General features: G+C 39.1%; 1 protein-coding gene across 1 annotated transcript in view; it reads right to left on the bottom strand.

Moving 5' to 3' along the window:
* LOC127455760 (tyrosine-protein kinase CSK) overlaps window positions 1-12908 on the bottom strand; it is a 53003-nt gene extending 40095 nt beyond the window's left edge. Inside the window, exon 1 of the mRNA XM_051723877.1 lies at window positions 12713-12908. The gene's annotated coding sequence lies outside the window, so the exon portion shown is untranslated. The remainder of the gene's footprint in view (window positions 1-12712) is intronic.
* Between the last annotated feature and the right edge of the window lie 2541 nt (window positions 12909-15449).

Here is a 15449-nt window from a genome sequence, read left to right on the forward strand (position 1 = left end):
ACTATTCGACAACTAACATTTTTGTCAACAATTTTTTTTGTCGATGTTATTGATAACATTTCAGCCCTATTTCTGAACAACAATCTAAATCTAGCAATTATATGATTTAGCGACTAAAAACAGCCATTTGGCTCCTTAATGCTTCAGTTAAGGAGCCAATGGCTCCTAAGTAATTTTTTTAGCCTGGAGCCCTGGCAACAAAAAATTAAAATTTATGCCATCTAAGATGTCCATGACTTACTTTCTTCTGCAGAATACAAACAAATATTTTTATAAGAATATTTCAGCTCTCTAGGTCCTCACAATGCAAGTGAATGGTGATCAGGACTTTGAAGAAGGGATGGGCATTTTGGTCATTTTGTCTACTCGAGTACTCGGACTAATTACTCGAGTACTTGTCGAGTACTCGAGGGGCGATTACATGTTCATAAATGTATATATAATAACATGTCTGAACATCTATGGCTGCTGCATTGTGCCTTGGTGTTCCAGTGTATCGTCTGTTCATTATAGGCTGTTATAAAATAATGTTACAAAATGTACAAAAGATTCAAAATATAATGCATCATATTTTATCATTATGTAAAGATTCGCTGTCCAACTCTGAAAGAATGTGCCCAACACACGTCTGTCTGTTCTTCCTTCAGGTTACCATAGTAACCTTTGCAAGCGTGCACTAGTTTTTTTTTTAGTGACTGTCTGAACAGTCCATTTTCAAATAACAGGAGACACCATAACCATTGCGTTTTTAATATGCGTGTTAAACTGAAGTTCAGTTTGAAGACGCTGCATTGTGTTCCATTTAGCTGCGCTCTGTCTAGCACTGTCTAGCTGTTTGAAACACTCACCTGCTGTATATGCGTTGCTTCAGCACATTGAGTCCACTGCCACACGTGCCTGGTGTGTGTGTCCCCAGATGTTCGCTCTTGTGAGGAAAGCCGCGATGCTCTCTATTGTTGTTGCTGTGATTCATGAAGTGTTCCATTCAACTCGGAGAGTCTGAATTTCCACCTTTCAACTGGGGAAAGTGCAACGGAATGACACTTTAACTTGGAAACATCTAACTTGGAAACTCGTGCAGAAATCTTCAACTCCCATTTCGTCGAGATGCAGGTGCGTGTTACTTCACGCAGGGCGGTTTACAGTCAGAGACAAACATTTACTTTTATTAAATAATATCCATTAATGAGTCAAAATTCTAACATGAAATGATAATAAAATGCGTTTAGCAAACGTTTTGCAGAGACAGGCGTTCAAAACACGGTTAATTACACTCTTTTTTGATTATCGTAACGATAGCATTGCAGTGTTTTATCAGTTTGATTGCTATGAAACGTTTCTGACAATCAATGAACCCCTCAAAACCACAATGTAATCAATCTCAAAATTAAAATAAGCTCCCTCTTTGTTTGTGTTTAGTTGTCAGGTAATTATCACTGGATTTTGAATTAAGTGAATTCACATCATGCGTGATCACTATCGATCATCGTTTTCATAATCGATCATTGCTGCCATGTCCGAGTACCCGAGTATTCGTGCCCATCCCTACTTTGAAGCTCCAAAAAGGTTGTAAAGGCAGCATCAAAGTAATCTATAAGACTCCAGTGGTTTAGTTCATGTCTTCTAAGCAATCCAGTTGTTTGTTTTTGTGAGAACGGACCAAAATGTAACTCCTTTTCACTGTACATCTTGAGAGCAGTCTCCATGGTGATCATGATTTCCAGCTCGATTACACTTCCTATAGTGCGATCTAGCGCTCTGTGCATGTGTCAAGCGCTAGGAAGTGTAATTGAGCTTTAAATCATGATTATGCCTAGAGACTGCAACGGCAAGATTTACAGTGAAAAAGAAGCTATATTTTGTTGTATATACAGGTGCATCTCAATAAATTAGAATGTCATGGAAAAGTTCATTTATTTCAGTAATTCAACTCAAATTGTGAAACTCGTGTATTAAATAAATTCAATGCACACAGACTGAAGTAGTTTAAGTCTTTGGTTCTTTTAATTGTGTTGATTTTGGCTCACATATAACAAAAACCCACCAATTCACTATCTCAAAAAATTAGAATATGGTGACATGCCAATCAGCTAATCAACTCAAAACCTCACCTGTAAAAGTTTCATGAGCCTTCAAAATGGTCTCTCAGTTTGGTTCACTAGGCTACACAATCATGGGGAAGACTGCTGATCTGACAGTTGTCCAGAAGACAATCATTGACACCCTTCACAAGGAGGGTAAGCCACAAACATTCATTGCCAAAGAAGCTGGCTGTTCACAGAGTGCTTTATCCAAGCATGTTAACAGAAAGTTGAGTGGAAGGAAAGAGTGTGGAAGAAAATGATGTACAACCAACCGAGAGAACCGCAGCCTTATGATTGTCAAGCAAAATCGATTCAAGAATTTGGGTGAACTTCACAAGGAATGGACTGAGGCTGGGGTCAAGGCATAAAGAGCCACCACACACAGACATGTCAAGGAATTTGGCTACAGTTGTTGTATTCCTCTTGTTAAGCCACTCCTGAACCACAGACAACATCAGAGGCGTCTTACCTGGGCTAAGGAGAAGAAGAACTGGACTGTTGCCCAGTGTTCCAAAGTCCTCTTTTCAGATGAGAGCAAGTTTTGTATTTCATTTGGAAACCAAGGTCCTAGAGTCTGGAGGAAGGGTGGAGAAGCTCATAGCCCAAGTTGCTTGAAGTCCAGTGTTAAGTTTCCACAGTCTGTGATGATTTGGGGTGCAATGTCATCTGCTGGTGTTGGTCCATTGTGTTTTTTGAAAACCAAAGTCACTGCACCCGTTTACCAAGAAATTTTGGAGCACTTCAGGCTTCCTTCTGCTGACCAGCTTTTTAAAGATGCTGATTTCATTTTCCAGCAGGATTTGGCACCTGCCCACACTGCCAAAAGCACCAAAAGTTGGTTAAATGACCATGGTGTTGGTGTGCTTGACTGGCCAGCAAACTCACCAGACCTGAACCCCATAGAGAATCTATGGGGTATTGTCAAGAGGAAAATGAGAAACAAGAGACCAAAAAATGCAGATGAGCTGAAGGCTACTGTCAAAGAAACCTGGGCTTCCATACCACCTCAGCAGTGCCACAAACTGATCACCTCCATGCCACGCCGAATTGAGGCAGTAATTAAAGCAAAAGGAGCCCCTACCAAGTATTGAGTACATATACAGTAAATGAACATACTTTCCAAAAGGCCAACAATTCACTAAAAATGTTTTTTTTATTGGTCTTATGATGTATTCTAATTTTTTGAGATAGTGAATTGGTGGGTTTCTGTTAAATGTGAGCCAAAATCATCAAAATTAAAAGAACCAAAGACTTAAACTACTTCAGTCTGTGTGCATTGAATTTATTTAATACACGAGTTTCACAATTTGAGTTGAATTACTGAAATAAATGAACTTTTCCACGACATTCTAATTTATTGAGATGCACCTGTAGTGCTATTTTATATTTTATTATTCCTGCACCGACACGCTTAAATACGGGTCTGGCATTGCGGGCTTGTGGACGCGCACACAACACTGCTGCTGAAACAAATCCTAAGACAAACACTGAATTTAAGGCATTGGACGCAAATTAAATACTCATCCTTACTTTTAGGATTTCTTCCTCAAGTTAACTTCAGTGTTAAATGTTGGTGTTCAAAACAGCTTTTTGTGCTTTAGCGCCACCAGCTGCGCTGGTTTTGGTACCTGCAGTGGCTCCTGACACGTGATCCAAAGCTCATATTTTATTAGACAGGGCATTTCAAAAAAACTTTTGACACCGTAAAAAAACCTTGCTTTTTCAGCTCACAAATGTTTGCTCGAGGTGTGAATGACACCATAGAAATCCATTATTTCCACTCAAAATGTTAAATCGCGTCAAAAATTCACATTTGGTGTGCAAAGGCCTTAAAGCATCATGCTGGGCCTAAGATACATCCATACACTTGCTTCAGAAATCCATGACTGGTTTGATTCATGGATCATCACGTGTTGGTCAGTTATCGGGAGTTTATTCATTCAAATGATCGGCTGCTGTCTGTGGATCAGTGCAGAGCGACACATTTGAATAAATCAGTCCTGTATGAATACAGTTCAGTGTGAGCTTTAGCTGGAGTAACCTAATCTGCCAGTGCAAATGACCAGAGCTGGAATGATGACATTATCACTGGCAAATAAACACTTATTGCAACATTTATTATGTACAATTAACAATTAATTATTTTATGATGTACGGCCTCGGTCGGCAGATAAACATGCCTCGGTCGAAATGATACGTGGTGTTTTATGAAGGTTATTTTTTTTTCTTTTTGTTGTTGGTGCAGGTGCAAACACTTCCACTTCCTGTCACACACACACACAGATGTGAAGTTCCCTAGAGGTCCGGGTGTGTGAGCAGTTCTGCTTTCGGTGTCCCTTCAGATGATGCGGATGTCGTAGTGCTTTTCTCAGATTTCACAGGACAGAGAACCAGCCACACACACACACACACATATGTATATGTACAGTATATTGTGCAACAGTAAACATCAAACAGGAGAATCCTTTGTTCTTTTCACGACTTCATTATGTTGCATGTTTAATTTTTTGCCATTAAAATTTAAATCAAAAAGATGTTTACATCATGGTTGATTTTACTTTTGGTGAATTCATATCACTGGAAATGGAAGGTCAAGTCAAGCGACCAGTATCACAAATGATGAACCTGTGATGGATTGGCAATACTTGGGAAAAGGGCTAAATTGATTTTCCGATTAATCGCAATCTTCATTTGAACGATTGCGATATCGATTCTTAAAATCCCAAGATTTATATTTTACTTTTACTTTGAGGTTTACTTCATTTTAGTTGAGTTGATTATTATATCTCTTAAAAATATATCAACTGAACTGCTTAGTTTGGGCCCTGTTAAAATGACTATTTTAAGTTAGAAGGTTGCCTGTACAATTAACAGCATAAGCTGAGAGAAAATGTATTTCATATATATACAAAATGGACATTATAAATGAGATGTACCAAAAGGAATCAAACTCTAATCAAATCGGGAAATCTGTATTGATACCCAGTCCTACTTGTGAGATCCAAATTTTTTAAAATGTCCTCACTAATATAGTGAAACAAATGCAGTGTTTCCCATTAATTACTTAGACTCTCTAACGTTGTGTTTTGCGCCATTGCTTCGGCAAAGCATCTCCCACTCCCAGTCAGTCACAACTCTTTAGTGCAGTATGTCTAATCATGCTCTGTCCAGATGGACGCCACCCGCTGCACTGCTGCCCTAGTCAACACAACACAATGCATCTATTCTATTGGACACACACACATTGCAGCTGCAGTAAGAGGCCACATGGCTGCCTGCCACATCAGAGCACACTGCTGGATAAACCAAGTGTACATATGCATTCAATAACAAAAAAAGTGCAATTGAATTACCATGTTTTGTTTTTTTACTTTTTGGACAATACCATGCTTTTGGGCATATACCATGGTAATATCATGAATCTGAACATGTATCATGGGGTAATACCATGGTATTCTTGACCTCTTACAAAAGGACTGTTTACCAAACAGAACCATGGTACTACCATGATTTTTTTTTTTTGGAGATGTACCATGGTATTCTTGGAAGCACCTTGGAGCTCGTCATTGTTTACAAGAGAAACTTGTGCCGTTCACAAACCAAAACAGTCCAAAACAATTAAAAAACAATATAAAATAAAATAAAAAATAATTTCAAAATAATAATAATAAAAAAAAAAAACTATGTAAACAATGACGCGCATCCTGCCTCCTCCACGTGACGCGTGACCTTACCAACGAGCTTACGTCATCCCTCTCATAATCACACGTCACAGAGATGTACCGAAGCGAACATTTGTAGTTAAAAAGTATATAACTATTGTTTTGTTTCTAAAAAATAATCAATCGTTTGCATTCAGAAGAACTTTATTTGTCGACTGGAGTCGTGTGGATTATTTTGATGCACCCTAAATATGCATTTTGGACCCTCAAAAAATGGAGTACATGCACTTGCATTGATTAGAGGAGGAGGCCTGAAATGAAACCCTAAAAATCTTAAATTCTGTTTTGATGAAGACAGAAACACAGATACATCTTGGATGGCCTGAGGGTGAGTAAATTATCAGCAAATTTTCATTTTTGGGTGAACTATTCCTTTAATAGTTAGTCATCTAAAATTTTGGCCTTCATTTTTTCAGTCAGTTGCATAAAAACTTAGATCGGTCTAATTTAAGACCAAAATGTAAGACAGCACAACCCTAGGATAGCTATTGTTTACATTCTATGTTGCCATGGAAAATAACTGTCAGCTGAGCCAGTGGGGGCTTCATTTGAGGGCTAAAAAGGGCTTGAGTTGAAACTTTGAAAAATACTTTGACTTCTATGATGGAAAAAAAAAAAACTTGTGTTTTTTATTATTTGAGTTAAAATCACTAAATTTGTTCATTAGAATCAATTTTGAAGCATTGTATTCCTCTAATAAGCAAATATTTTCAGTGAATGAAAACTGTATTGAGCATCCACAGCGTCTTTTCCCACAATACGAAGCGAAATAAACTGTCTTGCTAAAGACAACTGTGAGCTTGTTTTATACAACAGGCTTTCTATGGTGTCTTTAGCTAGTCAGACTTATTGTTAGATGAAGTCTTAAGTTCATGGCTAGGTTTATGCTACCGGCCCACGGACACAGCGTTTGAAGATCTGGGCCACCAGCACAAAAAATGTAGGTTCCGTCTCAAGTAGGTGAGTGACCAAAAAACTTCATACTTGCCCATGAGAAAACCGACCGTCCTCAAAACACTCTGATTATCACTGACAAATAAAACAACACCAGCATGACTGCAGTGGTACAGCCTTACAAAGATGTACTGTGGTGGTACCATGGTACAGTAGTGGTATTAGATGGTAATACCATGGTACTGAATGGTCCGCTTCTACTTCTTTGATCAGTTTTCTCTTTCAGGTCAACTACTGTCATAGTGGAGCTACAGTTTGAAGGAAATCTGGCAAGTTAGTTTAATAGTTGTGTATTTGCTCAAGTCAAGTCAAATTTAGGTAAATCAAGGTGTTTTTTTACTGAATGAACACAAAGATTGAATAAATTTTAACGTAAATTTGGTTTGAGATTCTTCTCAACATCAGCAAATGCATCAGCAGACTAAAAACAACACAGAAAAACTACTACAAATCAGTACAGTCCACAATACGTGATTGAAACTACCCTAAAATGTCTCTCCAAGGTCTCTTTCAAGGCTGAATAAAATTAAATACATCCAGAAATGTCACTGACAAACTCATTTGTTTACTTAAGTCACACACAAAAAAAATTATTACACATAGAGACAGGAAATATCAAAGCAAGTGGCATCTGAAAACAAATGTTGCTAGGGATTTTCTCAGATCTAACTTCACTTAGACTGGTGTCAATGTCATTTTAGTGGACGTCTGAAGTCAGTTCCCCTCAAGTTCACACAGGTGTCCAGCTGGAGTAAGAACAGGTGTCATTCAACACATTACAGTTGAAGTCAGAAGTTTACATACACTTAGGTTGAAGTCATTAAAACTCATTTTTTAACCACTCCACAGATTTCATATTAGAAAACTATAGTTTTGGCAAGTCGTTTAGGACATCTACTTTGTGCATGACATGAGTAATTTTTCCAACAATTGTTTACAGACAGATTGTTTCATTTTTAATTGACTATATCACAATTCCAGTGGGTCAGAAGTTGACATACACTAAGTTAACTGTGCCTTTAAGCAGCTTGGAAAATTCCAGAAAATGATGTCAAGCATTTAGACAATTAGCCAGTTAGCTTCTGATAGGAGTCAATTGGAGGTGTACCTGTGGATGTATTTTAAGGCCTACCTTCAAACTCAGTGCTTCTTTGCTTGACATCATGGGAAAATCAAAAGAAATCAGAAAAGATCTCCAAAAAACATTGGGGACCTCCACAAGTCTGGTTCATCTTTGGGAGCAATTTCCAAATGCCTGAAGGTACCACGTTCATTTGTTCAAACAATAGTAAGCAAGTATAAACACCATGAGACCATGCAGCCATCATACCGCTCAGGAAGGAGACGCACTGTCTCCTAGAGATGAACGTAGTTTGGTGCAAAAAGTGCAAATCAATCCCAGAACAACAGCAAAGGACCTTGTGAAGATGCTGGAGGATACAGGTAGAAATGTATCTATATCCATAGTATAACAAGTCCTATATCGACATAACCTGAAAGGCTGCTCAGCAAGGAAGAAGCCACTGCTCCAAAACCGCCATAAAAAAGCCAGACTACAGTTTGCAAGTGCACATGGGGACAAAGATATTACTTTGTGGAGAAATGTCCTCTGGTCTGATGAAACAAAAATTGAACTGTTTATCCATAATGACCATTGTTATGTTTGGAGGAAAAAGGGTGAGGCTTGCAAGCCGAAGAACACCACCCCAACCGTGAAGCATGGGGGTGGCAGCATCATGTTGTGGGGGTGCTTTGCTGCAGGAGGGACTGGTGCACTTCACAAAACAAATGGCATCATGAGGAAGGAAAATTATGTGGATATATTGAAGCAATATCTCAAGACTTCAGCCAGGAAGTTAAAGCTTGGTCGCAAATGGGTCTTCCAAATGGACAATTACCCCAAGCATACCTCCAAACTTGTGGCAAAACGGCTTAAGGACAACAAAGCCCTGACCTCAGTCCGATAGTAAATTTGTGGGCAGAACTGAAAAAGCATGTGTGAGCAAGGAGGCCTACAAACCTGACTCGGTTACACCAGTTCTGTCTGGAGGAATGGGCCAAAATTCCAGCAACTTATTGTGAGAAACTTGTGGAAGACTACCCAAAATGTATGAACCAAGTACAAACAATTTAAAGACAATGCTACCAAATACTAACAAATTGTATGTAAACTTCTTACCCACTGGGAATGTGATGAAAGAAATAAAGCTGAAATACATAATTCTCTCTACTATTATTCTCACATTTCACATTCTTAAAATAAAGTAGTGATCCAAACTGACCTAAGACAGGGAATGTTTTTCACAATTAAAATGTCAGGACTTGTGAAAAACTGAGTTTAAATGTATTTGGCTAAGATGTATGTAAACTTCTGACTTCAACTGTAACTATGGACATGCTCCACTGATGTTTGACAACTACAAAATGTCGAACAAATTACTTGGTCTTAATTGTAAACACTTAATCTTTTGTTTCACCATTTCAAAGTGTCCAAATACTCTTTGGGATCACATACAAAGCATCCAACAACCTTTCGTGATATGTAACATTCTCTCTCTTCGAAAAAACACAAGCAAATCCAGAGACAGACTCTGACGACACATCAATGAACTGAACCGAACAGATCTGAGTGAATCGCCTTCGTCCAAGCCACCGGTCAATCACGTGCAGAGACGAGAGTCAATATTGACAAAGTGCTGCAGGCCAGAGGGGTTCAAACACACACACACACACACACACACACACACACACGTGAATGATGGAAATGTCACTGTAAACTGCTAATGGAGTTTAATCAATGTACTAGACAACAGCAGACAATGACCACGTTTACATGCACTTAAGAAAACATTTATTTCAGGGTTTTTACACAAAGCGGCGTTCTGAAACATATTGTAAAGGAGAGTGATGTTTTTCTTACGATGTTTAAGATATTCATAGAGAGCGGTCTAACACACCAAGGTTACTCCCAGATAATGCGACTTATGTGGCCGTGTAAACCCAGTTCTTACTGGTTTTTGAAGAGTGCGCATGTGTGCAAAACAGACAGATTCCTAACATCATAGGATGGAGCCCAACAACAAGTCAACATAGTGGAGAGAATTAAACATTTCTAGGAGTTCTGTGGAAAAATACACCAATTTAACACCCCAATTTAAAATATTGACTTCTGTCCATCACATCCGCTAATACGCGCTCAAGTACATTGAGAGAATCCCCGAGTTTGACATAAGAGGGAAAACACACTATTGCAGCGCAATTACCTGCAGGTCGCGATGGAAAGTTAAGGAAACAAACACAGCAACAACTCTGGAAATAAAGCAAAACAACAGAGTATAAAACAGTTAAGTCTTCACTGTTCCCATGTTCCCTCGGATCCCATGTTTGTTATTTACACAAGTGTCATGGGGAAGTTACACTGCTGTGGGGAAATCTACTTACTGTCCGAGCCGAAAGTTTATGGTAATAAAGATGCATGTAAACGGGAAAGCTGCTTTCCAGTCTTAAGCAGGTTGCTCGCAATAAACGGTTTTCTGGTGTCCATGTAAACGAGCTGAATCACATGCCTCATAAAACATACACACACAAAAGCCCGCCAAATCCTACAACAGATCGCATGAAAACATGTTGGCCACCAGAGAAAAGAAAAAAGTGTCTTTGATGATGCTGTAGATCATTTCGAAACTACTGATGAAATAAAGTATCTACTTTTCAAATGCTTTCAAACTTCTTTTCTACTCAAAAGCAGCTCAGATGTTCCTTAAATGAGAATGTAACTAAAAATCAATGCATGCTATAGTTGAGTCAGAACAACAGACCATCCAAGACCTAAAACAGGGTTTCTAGACTTTCCACACATTTGGACCAATAAATTCCCATGACTTTTCCAGTTTGAGATAGGCATTTTTAAAAACTGCACAAACAAAAAGCTAATTCTAGCTATACATATATTTGTGCATGTATACTTTGATCATTTACTATAGAACTTATTCACTTTTGATTATATCAATTTTCATGATTTTTCTAGCCCTGGAAATCAAATTGGTTTAATTTCCCTGACATTTCCAGGTTGTTTTTTTTTCTTCACAACTGTGGGAACCCCACTGAAAGTTCAGAGGAAGTTTCTTAAAAATTAAAAATCAGATGTGTTGATTCCAGCCAGGTCTCCTAAGCAACCAAACTGGCCTGGTTGCTAGGGAGGGTAGAGTCACATGGGGTAACCTCCTCATGGTCGCAATTAGGGGTTCTCGCACTTAGTGGGGCACGTGGTAAGTTGTGTGTGGATCGCGGAGAATAGCGTGAGCCTCCCGTGATGTGAGTCTCGCTGTGTCATGCACAGTGAGCCACATGATAAGCTGCGTGGATTGACTGTCTCAGAAGCAGAGGCAACTGAGACTTGTCCTCTGCCACCCGGATTGAGGTGAGTAACCGCGCCACCAACGAGGACCTACTAACTAGTGGGAATTGGGCATTCCAAACTGGGAGAAAAGAAGATCAAAATAAAAAATAAAAATCAGACGTGTGCTTTTCACAATGCCCCTCTTTCTCTCTGTAAACCCTGGCATTGCATGCATGTCGCAGGTCGGATATCTTGGCACACGAATGTCCCGCTTGCAGACATGACAGACGGTGTCCACGCATGCTCCTGTCTGGCTCTTTAAATTCCTGAGGGGATGAAGAGGCAAGCCCAGATCTCCTCACCTTTATCAGACAGACAGCGACTCGTATAATTTCACAGCACCCTCATTACACTATCTGACATCATCAACACACTAAATATCACTGATGGCCAAAGAAAATCTGACTGATTAACAACACTTTATTCTGACAGTACATTATTGGTTGCTGCTTAAAAAATGAAAACAAACCAATAACATAACTAGACTCTACCGTGGTAGTACCTTGTTTTTTGGAAAATGATACCATTGTTATGCCATGTTTTGTTTTTTGGGTAGGTGTTCAGTGCTAATACCATTGTAGTTTTGCAGGTACCTTTAAGTTCCAGTTAAGCCCAGTGGTAAATTAATATGGTAATTATTCAGTAGTAACATAGTATATATCCAAGAACCATGATAATAAACATTTTTGGACAGGTAATATGGTAATATCATGGTTTTTAGAACATGGTTATACTTTGTGGTGTTTTTTTGGCCAAGTTATCATGGCAATGTTACATTCTTTGGACATGTTCCATGGTTTTACCATGTTTCATGACAAGGGTACTCGTCGATGTACCTAGGAGTACCATACAAATACCACGGTTAATGAATATGGTAAACGTTCAGCACCATGGTATATGTCAAACAACATCTGACACCATCACTGTACCAGGGTACAACCACAGTACACAGTACACAGTACATGGTAAACTAAAACGAGTTTAAATCTGAAATCCATCACAACACAACCATGTTTTATGCCGATAATATTCACCCAGTCACATTCACAAATTCACTGAGATGTTGGAGTAAAATAACGCTAGAGCAACAATATCACCGATTCATCTCCTTATTAAAGGCAAATCAATCCTGCATCATCAGTTTGTTGAATACAGTTGAATTATGTGCATCTGTGCTGAGAAATATCAGATATCAGAGAACCACGCCTGTATTTTACAGCAAATCTCCACATGCACACATCAGTTCCTTTATATCTAATGCACTGCAGTCATCAAAACACAAGTGTAGGGTTATGCAGGCTTGCATCTATATTTTGATTTAACAGAAATGCAATCAGCAGAAATGAATGTGTCTTAATATGTGAAATAATTTATGCATGCATATGCATGACACCACAAGGTCCAGATATCCTGCACAGACAACACAAATCATAAGATGACATACATATGCTGTAATAGAAGTCAAATTAGTCTGCTTAATGAAGCAGAAATCTGATTATACATGAAAAGGTTTCGATTACTGCTAGAGATAAAACAAATACAAATGAACTCACCCAGCGGTTTGTGGTCGCAAATATAACACGGAAGGTTTTAATTTTCTTATGTTTGTTTTGGGTCTGATTTGTTCCGAGCATCCAGTTGTTCGGTTTTTGAGATCAGACAATCCGAATCGGGCCTTTTGTAGAAAAGGAAATGAACTGAGATAAAAAATGTCGCTGCGCTTCAACACGGTGTTTGAGATTCCAGCGCTGCCACTCTGATTCACTGCAGAGCACCTTCACTGATATTCCTCCAGGGGGCGCTTGGTGGCCCCCAAATCGGAGTTTCCCATTGAGAAACATTCAAATCTCAGGTTGTTTTCTTTTTTTTTTTGTACGTTCAAATGATAATAATTTACATTTATTACTACGCAAGAATTGCTACTTGACATACAAATAGACATCCGTCGCAGTAACTTCTACAAAATAATGTAATAAATATAATTTTCCAGTAACCACATACGACGGTGATTAGTTCATCCTCAAAAGCTCTGAAAAAAGTAACAGAAAGACAGTGCCATCTTCGTGTTTTTTAGTAGCGGTCTGGAAATTAAATTACGCCTTAATAATGTCACAAACACATTTCACAAGGAAGAGTTCAAATAGGAGAATTATCATTTAGACTCATCGCCCCGGACCATTAAGAGCAGAACGCAGAAGTACAGGGTGGCATTGCTCTGCTGCTAAAATGCTCTTTAACTTCAGCGCTGCCTGTGCGCGTGCGCGACAGCTCCACGCCGCAGCGCGGCGTCGGGAGGGGACGCGCCTCAGATATCATTATAAATCAATTGCTTTGAGCCCATGATTGAGTTCAGAAATGTATCTTGCGACGGCGGCAGCTTAATAACCCTCAAGATCTCGCCAAGTTTGGTCACGGATTCATAGTTTCTGGTGGCCGCAGAAAGTAATAGCAACTAAAGTGAAGCGACGAGCGCCCCCATGTGGCTCATATGACACACAGCGCTAATCTGACACAAACGGAAATAAGATAATAGATTAATTAGATATTACATTTTAGCAGTTAAAGATCAGAGTTGGAGTCAAGGCCCTCTTGAACAAAGATCTGTCAGTTGAAGTACCAGGCTGTTCACCTGAATGTCCATTTGAATGTAATTAGTTGAAATGCTAAATCTACTGTACCATTAATTTCAAACTTTCAGTAATCAAGTGAAGTCCTCACCTTATTTTTTATTCCTCCAGAAAACGGAATTGTGTTATTGCTGAAATGTGGAGCTGTGGAGAGCTTTCCCGTTTGTAAGGCCATGAAAATAACTGCAGTCTTGTCTGAGATAAGCTAAAATCAAGAAATAGGACTTAAAGTTCTGAAACCCAAATGAAAGCCATGATTATGTGGTCTTGAGAGGTGTTGCTCTGGCAAAATAAATAAATAAATATCTTTGATATTTCATCTCTAATTTATTACTAAATTGCATTTAAATAACTGAAAGTTCAAAGTGCAATTATTCAGTAATTTGCTCCAGTGAAACCTGAGTGAAAATAAGAGTCTGAAAATTACTGTTGAACATAAAACAGGATTTACTGCCAAGGACAACAGCAACAGTTCTTCAAACAAGAAACGTGTTATTTCAAACAACTTTGAAAAGAATAAACTCAAAATGATTCTCCCCTGATGAGTGAACTTTTGTGCTGCAGCGTTCAGATGAACTTAAGTACAAAACTAACACAACTTCCACAGGAAGATGTCTTTATTCTCAGTATTCTATGTAGAAAAGCTGCTTTAAAAATACTTGATATACTTACAGTGGCAAGAAAAAGTATGTAAACTAGGGGTACGTTTACACGACAACGACGTACTAAAAACGGAAACGGTTTTCCTTTGCATTTTTGAAAAGTTTCACATAAAGATGACAACGTTATCAAAACGATCCCCGTTCACATGGATCCACGAAAACGACTAAAAACGCTGTATTATGCATGCCAGGCCAGTAGTTGACGATGTCAATTTGTAAAGAAACAATACGCGCCTGCGCACATAAGCATTCTTCCACGGAGTGGTGAATACAAACAATATGGTGAAAGCAGTGAGCAATTTTGTCTGGACGGACGATGAGGTTGCTTTGTTATTACAAGTGACCCTGGACTATAAAGCGGCAAATGTCAGGAAAATGTGGACTGGGAGTCAAGCCAGTCTAAGTATTCTGACATCTTGGAGGAATTTTTAGCCCGCTATCCGACAAGTGAAAATACGGGACGAAAGGATTTCCCGCACGAGAAAGAGTCGATTTCCAAAGCTCACATAAAATCTAAGCTGAAAGCCATCCGGGGGAAATATAGACAGGCGGTGGACTCTGGATGGCGGAGTGGCCACGGACGGGTTGTATTCATGTTCTATGAGTTGTGCGAGCAAATATGGGGTGGGTCACCTGCAACACACGCTATAGAATCCGGCATCGAAACGGCCAACATCAGTGCTGAAGACTCCATGGCCTCAAGCACTCCGTGTTCAACTCCGGCTTCGGAGGCTTCTGTGGCCTCACAAAGTTCCAATGAAGACACGGCTGGCTGCAGAGTGATGTCACCACCAGAGGTTGTTATGTCCCGAAGAGATCTTCTACAAGTAAGTTTGGTCATTACTGTCATTTATACAACAGGAAGATAATTTATCAATTTCTGATTGGACAATATGGGATTCCATGAGTGAGGATACAAGGCAACTTTATGGCAGAACATTTTTATTGGCTTGTATTTTATTGGACTGTATGTGTACCTAGTTGAGGGGTCTTTGCAAATT

Source organism: Myxocyprinus asiaticus, chromosome 18, assembly GCF_019703515.2.
Source record: "Myxocyprinus asiaticus isolate MX2 ecotype Aquarium Trade chromosome 18, UBuf_Myxa_2, whole genome shotgun sequence".
NCBI classification, from domain to species: domain Eukaryota; kingdom Metazoa; phylum Chordata; class Actinopteri; order Cypriniformes; family Catostomidae; genus Myxocyprinus; species Myxocyprinus asiaticus.